The 8,847-nt window shown below is 50.5% G+C and overlaps 1 pseudogene; it reads left to right on the top strand.

Annotated features, from left to right (window-relative positions):
• The first annotated feature begins 299 nt into the window (after window positions 1-299).
• On the top strand, window positions 300-4,535 carry LOC125758346 (uncharacterized; annotated as a pseudogene).
• The last annotated feature ends 4,312 nt before the right edge of the window (window positions 4,536-8,847 follow it).

Here is an 8,847-nt window from a genome sequence, read left to right as displayed (position 1 = left end):
CGCAAAGTCGAAGATCGCCTTATTACATCGACGGGCAGTACACAGCCAGGCTTCAGATTAGGGAGTCCACGTTGACTGCATCTGCCGTCATTTTTGATGTATCCGTGACGTCACGCCAGCCGAAGCCGCCGTTATCACCACTGCCTCTTCTCCTTCACTTCCCCTTAACCGCTCTCGCACAACGCTACAGTAAACCTGGCTATCGCAATAAAGTTTTGTCTTGGCCCAGCCACGACCCCGGCGTGTTCGTTTCAATAGCGACGAAGATGGGCGAAGGTGGGGCGTCAGCTCCGTCCGTCATGGCCGCCGCACCCACGGGAGGATACGCCAGCCCGCCGCAGTTCGACGAGACGAGCGACAAGTGGCCCGCGTACCAGGTTCGGCTGGAAGCCTTCTTTGAGGGAAATGGCGTCACGGAAGACAACAAGAAGCGGGCCCTGCTGGTGACTGCACTGTCCACCCACACCGTCGACGTACTGTACTTAATGTAACTGCGCAAAAAAACGGACGGAAACACGAAGGGCGAGGAAAGGACAAACTGCGCTTGTTTGTCCTTTCCTCGCCCTTCGTGTTTCCGTCCGTTTTTTTGCGCAGTTACATTAAGTATGGATCATTACCAACTAGCCCAACTTACCACTCTTCTGGTCGACGTACTGAGCGGACGTTGTGCTCCGGATAAGGTGAATGAACTGTCGTACCCACAAGTGATAGCCTTGCTTAAGCAGCACTTCTCGCCGCAACCGAACGAGATAGCACAGTCTTATAAGTTCTTCACCCGCAATCAGCTGCCCGGTGAACCGGTCAAGGATTTTATCGTGGCGATTCGGCAGATTGCGGACACCTGCAATTTTGGTGCTTCGTTGAACAGAATGCTAAGAGATCGCGTCGTCTGTGGTATGCACAACGTCGGAGTGCGTCGGCAGCTACTCGCGAAACCACAGCTGACGAGGAGCGAAGCGGAAGAAATTGCGATATCTACCGAAATGGCCGAGGCCAACGCGCAAGAGATAGTAAGCCCCACCGCTGAGGCAAGTGTGCATGCGCTGGGAGGCCAGTCCTATCGCCCACGAAGCCGGCCACAGATTGTTGCGTGCTACCGCTGCGGAGAAAAAGGGCACGGACCCGAGGATTGCCGCGTCCGCTCGGCGTCATGCTTCAAGTGTAAACAACGAGGTCATATCGCTCGAGCCTGTTGCCGCCGTGAGAGTGGGTTCGGGGTGGTGCCACCAGAACGCCAAGTACACGCCTTGTCGCGGGAGGAAAACACTGGCATGGACGGCATGTTCGCGCTGGAGGCAGCGGACAGTCACATCGGCCACGTCGGCATTACGCTACCCATCGTGCGCACCTTGGATTGGGTGGGGTTCCAGTGAACATGCAGGTCGACACAGGCTCGCCGGTTTCGGTCATCACTTGGCCCACATATGAGCGGAACAAAACAGTGTGGCCGAAGCTGCGTGGTTCGCCATTGAAACTCACCTGCTTCCTGGGACGGCTTCCAGTGCGGGGACAACTTCAGCTCAAGGTTTCGTGCGGAAACAGGTCGACGGCTGGATCTTTGCAAGTCCTTGGTTGCTCCGGCCCAAACCTCTGCGGACGCGACCTGATTCAAGCGTTCCACATGCTCGAGGCACCGGTCATGAACGTGAACACGTCAGGTGAACAACTGCCGTTACTGGGTGCTGACGACGTGAACGTGGACCGGTTGCTAGCAGAATTCGCTGATGAGTTCGCGCCAGGTTTAGGGCTCATAAAAGGGCCACCGGTACACTTCGAGACGCCAGAAAACGTGGTGCCGAAATTCTGGAAAGCACGCGAAGTTCCGTATGCTTTTCGGCCAAAGGTCGACGCGGAACTGGACCGCCTTTCGGGCGCGGGTATTATTGTACCGGTGCCTCATGCGGAGTGGGCGGCGCCAGTGGTACCGGTAGTGAAACGGAATGGCTGCATCCGCCTTTGCGGCGATTTTAAGCTAACGGTCAACAAAGCCTGTCGCACTGAGCAATATCCGTTGCCACGGGTGGAGGATATCCTGGCTACATTAAATGTCGGTGAAGTTTTTACCACGATAGACTTGCGGGAGGCATACAACCAGCTTCCGTTGGATGAGGAAGCCATGCAACTCACGACCATAAACGCGCATAAGGGCTTTACTCGCCTGCCTTTTGGAGTGGCGTCCGCGCCGGCCGTGTTCCAACGGCGTATGGAGACCATTTTGCAGGGACTTCCGGGTGTTCAGGTCTACCTAGACGACGTCATCGTGGCAGAGAAACGCAATGACTGCACCACCCTGCACGAAGTATTCAAGCGTTTCCGGGAATACGGCGTGCGCCTGAACGCAGCCAAGTGCAAGTTCCGCCAACCAGAGGTGTATGTTTTGGGGCATCGAATCAGCGCTCGAGGTCTTCAACCAAAGACGGAAAACATAGACGCCATCCTTAAGGTTCAGGCACCACGGAATTCCGCAGAATTAAGGTCCTACCTCGGCATGGTAACGTACTACCACAAGTTTCTTCCCAATGCATCGACCGCCATGTCACCCCTATATCAACTACTCCGAAAGGAAGCTAAGTGGAAGTGGGGTACCGCTAAACAGCAGTCATTCAGCAGTGTGAAAGACCTTCTGAAATCCGCAGACTTTCTGGCACATTTTGACCCACACAAGCCGCTAGTCCTGGAATGCGATGCCTCCCTGGACGGAATCGGCGCAGTGCTGTCACACGATGTCGGGGGCGGGGTACCTCGGTCCATAGGGTTCCGCTCTCGGTTATTGACTGGAGCTGAGAAAAATTACTCGCAGCTGGAGCGTGAAGCCTTGGCACTTGTGTTTGGTGAGTCGAAATTCCGACAATACTTGCTCGGCAATACTTTCACATTGATGACGAACCATAAGCCACTTGTTGGACTTTTTCACCCAGACAGGCCAGTGCCCGTGATGACCGCGGCGCGAATCCAGCGATGGGCCCTGCTGCTGAGCGCATACGATTACGTCATCAAACACCAGCCGGGAAAAACAACATTCCAGCCGATGCCCTCAGCCGACTCCCCACGTCAGCAACTTCCCAGCCAGAGACGCAGGAAGAAACTGTGGACGGTGAGTATGTGCTGCTCACGGAGGCCCTCAATGATGTTGTCATGTCTGCGAAGCAACTGGGCACTCTCACGGAGCTTGATGACGATTTAGCAAAGGTGCAAAAGTGGGTGCAGGAGGGATGGCCAAGAAATTTGGGGCCTAAGGACCAGCACTTGATGCCATACTTCAACCGGAAAGCTGAGATAACGGGGAGTTATGGGCTTCTCTGCTGGGGTCATCGAGTGATCGTCCCTAAGAGTGCCCGAGCAGTAATGTTACCTCTGCTGCATGATACTCATCAAGGGATTTGCTCAATGAAGTGGCTAGGGCGCTCCTTGATGTGGTACCCCCGGATCGATAATGACATTGAGCACATGGTTAAGTCCTGCACCAGTTGCATCCAAGCTGCCCCTATGCCCCCAAAGAAACCCCCTGTTGCGTGGCCGGAAACGGATGAGCGTTGGTCGAGGCTGCATATCGATTTTGCGGGGCCGATCGATGGTCACATGCTACTGATTGTGGTGGATTCACATAGTAAGTGGATAGAAGCAATACCCATGAAGAGTTCCACCACACACGCCACCATAGAGGCTCTGCGCACCTTGTTCAGTACATTCGGGTTGCCCCGGACGCTGGTATCCGATAATGGCCCACAGTTTACGAGTTGGGAATTTAACACCTTCACGAAGCTGAATAACATAGTACACCTCCGAACAGCACCGTATCACCCCCAGTCCAATGGGCTCGCGGAGCGGGCGGTTCGGACTGTGAAGTATTCTTTGAAGAAGAATGTAAAAGGGTCACTGAAAACCCGCCTGGCTAGGATTTTGCACAGGTACCGCAGGACGCCGCAGGCCGGGGGCCGGACACCAGCACAACTCCTAATGGGCTACGATCTTCGCTCCAGGCTGGACAACGCAGTGTCCATTCCGCCCTCACCAGTTGACCGTCCCCCCCTCGATGGGTGGCAGCCCGGGGAGCCAGTCTGGGCGAGGAACTTTGGGCGAGGCGAGCCGTGGACTCCAGCCAGCATTACATCGACAGACGGAGCCCGCCTGGTGAATGCCGATGGTCCGGAGGGGGAAACCATTCGGCGCCACAGCGACCAGGTGAAGCCACGGGAGTTGGAGCATGACCAGGGAGAAGCCGGTGACTCTCGGTGCCTCGAAACTGCCTGCGGGGCCCTAGCAGGAGGAACACCGAGGCGAGCGCCAACAAGGAGCGAGATCGCCGGGAGCCCCTCAACTCCGGTGTTGCGTCGCTCGGGCCGGCAACGCAAACCCCCAGACCGTTACTCACCGTAGGAGGAGCGGAATGATGTATCCGTGACGTCACGCCAGCCGAAGCCGCCGTTATCACCACTGCTTCTTCTCCTTCCCTTCCCCTTAACCCCTCTCGCACAACGCTATATTAAACCGCGCTATCGCAATAAAGTTTTGTCTTGGCCCAGCCACGGCCCCGGCGTGTTCGTTTCAATTCTGCTTCATTCTTTGCGGAGTATAATCCTGGGGATGGATTTCCCCCAGGAATATAAATCGTAAAAAAAAAAAACTCGGGAACCACTCAACTCTGTTAAGGTGGGTGAGAAGCGAAGCTGTTTAGCACAAGACACAGAGGTGGCACAAAACTTAGAATTATAACTGATCGGATACCCTGCAACTAAATCCGAAGCGTCTGTCCAGAAATTCCCTCTTGAATTTGGCGTACGCGCATTCAAGTTCTCCCATTTGGACAGCATGCTTCCTTTTGCCGCGACATGCATCGTCCTGCCTGGCGGGTGCACGGTCATGAGAAGCCATTTCAGCCGTATGCATGTGTTCCCTTCATCTTTAATACACCAGTGTTGAGTAGTGAGACTTGCCAATTTCTGTGGCAGATATGTTATCGATATAGCTGTACGTATTTGAGTCTGCATGACGTTAAAGCATAGTCGTGTTAAAAAATATTTCATTATCAAGGATAATTCAATTCACCCGAGTTCGACACAGTCGAGTTTGACTGTATACACTTATCCGACAGTGTTCACTATTCGTTACATACCTGTGAGTTCAACGAAACACCTGGAGAGAGGCACAAATTTTCTTCGCGGTAAACGAACACTCGTCCTCGTCTACCACCGAAAAAGCTATACGCAATAGAAAGCCATACACAATAGTGTACCATATCTGTTTCATGTTGCAGGCATGTGTAATATAAACCACGCCAGGCTCGTAGCCTGGAATTGTTTTCGAGGGGCGGGGAGGGCACTTGACGAAAGCCTTGACTATTTGATTTTCATTATTTATATTTGGCAAAAACACCTACTTCACCACAATTTCGGGGGTCCTACCCTAGGGCACCCCCCCCCCCTGGCTACGGGCCTGAGCCCCGCATCTCAACAGCGGTCCGTCATTAAGGCGAAAGCCTTAGATGCCTCATCAAACACGATAATGAGAGTGTCCAGATAAGATTGAACACGCGGTCCCGGTCACCACTCCCGATTTTGTTGAAATTCACTTTAGGCGTAGGTGTTCGATCCAGGACAATGGTATCGAAGTTAGTGTTGTGAAAAAAATTTGATTGCCTGAAAAAAATATCAAAATATCTGGCCGCAAAAAAAAAAAAACACTTTTCCGCCAATTTCGCGATTTCTGAAAATTGAGCGCACCTAGGGAAAAACGGTGCACTTCTTGGTAAGAATATTTATTCCTCTCAAAGAACAAATAAATTACAATTTTATGAGTCTGTTATTTCCCTTACCTGTAGGAGCAGTTTTTGAAGAAAACAGCCACAAGCATGGCAAACCGCACAAATTACCTGCATTTCAGGCATGTACTGCTGGAAACAAGTTCAACTTTTATATCTACGCTTGCTTTTAAAGTAATTTTCGTGGTTTTATCACGCTCATTTTCACTCCGTAATTGTGCTGAAACGTAAGTGATTTACCAAAAATGCCGATGTTTGAAGATAGTCTACTCGAAAAGGCCATTTTTTATTATTTTTATATCCCTCTGACCGCAGTCAAGGACGTCATCTATACCAATAGACGTGAAAAAACGTTGCATTATTTTAGTTACTAACAAGTTATAATGCGTCACATGTCACCAAATAAGCCTAGCAGCCCCGCCGTTCGTTGTGTGCTGAAAATCAGATGTAAGTTGTTCAAGGTCTCAGTACGAGACGTAATCACAAAGCAGCAGCTCCACAAGAAGTTTGCAGCCAGGTGTCATGGTTCAGCAATCTTTGTCTTGTGATCAGCCGCTCGATGCTGCGGGCGCTCACATTACATGAGCGCCGCTTTGACTGCGGACCTGCTCCGCATGGGCGCCAAAGTACGCGCAGAGGACGAAAACATAAGAAACGCATCACTGTGAAAGTTAAAGGCTGTTAAGTACCAACAAAAGCCATATTATGAAACGAAAGCTCTGCCGGCAATTTTGCAGTGACTCTGCCAGCAATCGCCGCGACGCCCAGTTGCGTGCTGGCTGAGCTCGATCACCGCACTCTAAAGCGCTTGTTTAAAACGAAAAATAACATTTCTTATGCGTTGAATAAGCGGAATACTAAAGCTATGTACTTTTCCAGGGTGCCTTTTTGTAAAACTGGGCTGGACTGGAAATGTTTTATAAAACAAGGCCTGAATGTCAATAAAGCTGTTTCGATCATGTGTTAAAATTCATCGTCCAAAAGCAATGAGCCACGCAGACACATGCGCACGATACCTCATGAGCGTTTACACAAAAACAATCTTTTAATAACCGCGCCCCCGTTTCCACACTCACAGGCTGCATTGTTTATTTCATTGATGCTACTATAACGCACACTTCAGAGACGAGGGACCAAAGAACACCACACACACAAACGCTAATTTCCAACTGAATTTTCGTTGTTTGAGACACATATTTGTAACGATAACCGCGCGCCCGCGCCACTTGACTTCCGCAACCCACGACACCCTAAAGTGATAACAGTAAGCTTACGACACCCTAAAGCGATAACAGTAAGCTTACTATCTAAAAGTAATCGGTAACATGCCAAACCAAAGAAGTTATACACAATTCACCTGGCACTATGAAGTGCCGCATTTGAAAACACAATTCTTTCTTTGAGAGGGTAATAGAAGGCATGCTAATACAATGGTGACCATCCTTGATCATCATTGATCTGAACGCAAAATCAGAACAAAAGATTGGCCGTTATTCCCTACTTTCATCGTATTTCCCATAATTTAAAGTAGGTAGGCCAAAAAGCAAATGTAAAGGTTGCCATGTCGGCACCCAAGGAATTATAAGTGTAGCCATGCAAAATGACATGCCCAACGGCGAAAGAAAAAACACACGTGTTCCACGAAGCATCGTGTACGCTTTCCAGAATGTAAGAAGCTGTTTATTCATTTCCTTTAACATGTGGCAGCATATATCTGGGACAGACCGGGCGCTGCCTGAACGACCGCCTTAGAGAGCATGCATGCAATATCTGGGGTGGTTTGCAGGCTCACGTAGCGACGCATTTACGAAGGTGCCGATGTACGCCAGAGTTTGAAAAATGTGCAGTGCTCTTCAGTCACGCCGCCCAGAGGACACGAGAAATAGCCGAAGCAGCAGAAATGGTCAAGGATGGTCACCATTGCATCAGCATGCCTTCCATTACCCTCTCAAAGAAAGAATTGTGCTTTCTAGGCGCGCCACTTGATAGTTTCAGGTGAATCGTGTATAACTTTTTGGTTTGGCATGTTACCGATTACATTTAGATAGCAAGCTTACTGTTATCACTTTGGGGTGTCGTGTGTTGTGGAGGTCAAGTGGCGCAGGCGCGCGGTTATCATTATAAATATGTACCTCAAACAATAGAAATTCACTTGGAAGTTACCGCTTGTGTCTGCTGTGTTCTTTCGTCCCTCGTCTCTGAAGTTTGCGCTATAGTAGCATCAACGGAATACCAACTAGCCCAAACATGCACATTGTTTATTTCATCGAGCTGAAAATGAAACGGACGAGCACGTACGTGCGTGCACAAACGCAAACGGTCACACTTTAGCAAGTGCACCCTTCCACCTACCCCACCACTTCCTGAATTGCGCGTCACGCGTTCAAAAGAAGGTGGTTATCTGAATCGGAATGCCGCCCTGAACGATGGCAAGCAACCCCCCTCAGTGAGGCCCCCGGACCAGCAGTGGGCCGTGCAATGTGCCAGGGCTATTGCTGGGGACCTCGTAAGATGTTCCTCGAGTGACGGACACCTGGCAGCCAAGCCACGGAACCAGCAGCAATAACCGTTGGACGAATAACGTGCATTTCAATCCAATCCTTTCTTTCCAAGAACAGGGGCAAACGCACACCTTTGTATGAGCGCCCACCAAGCCACCTGCTTTTTGGTGCGTGCACGGCACTATCCGTGCAGGTGTGACGTGTCGCACACGCTTAGAGCCACGTAACTAGGCTAGGTACACGTCGACAAGCCACCCAACCTAGAATCGAATCGATGTCGAACAGCACACTGAAGTTCTCTGTGTAAATACCGAAGAGGTTAGAAGAGCCCTACAAAGCATGTCAACGGAAAAGCCTCCCTGGAGACGGCAAATCAGTCGATTTTACCAGAAGAGCAGGTTTATATATTTAGAAAGCTTGTGACAATCTACGCACAATGCCTTCAGACTTCAAATGTGCCAGTGAGTTAGAGAAACGCCATGAATATACTAAAACATAAGGCAGGAGACATAAAGAACTTAAACATCGATAATTCGACCAACCAACACCAAGTGTTACTCAAAATATTCACAAAGGTAATTTTGAATA

The sequence above is a fragment of the Rhipicephalus sanguineus genome, chromosome 4 (genome assembly GCF_013339695.2).
Source record: "Rhipicephalus sanguineus isolate Rsan-2018 chromosome 4, BIME_Rsan_1.4, whole genome shotgun sequence".
NCBI classification, from domain to species: Eukaryota; Metazoa; Arthropoda; class Arachnida; order Ixodida; family Ixodidae; genus Rhipicephalus; species Rhipicephalus sanguineus.
The sequence above is the reverse complement of the archived record's forward strand: the minus strand, read 5'-3'. Positions and strand labels throughout refer to the sequence as shown.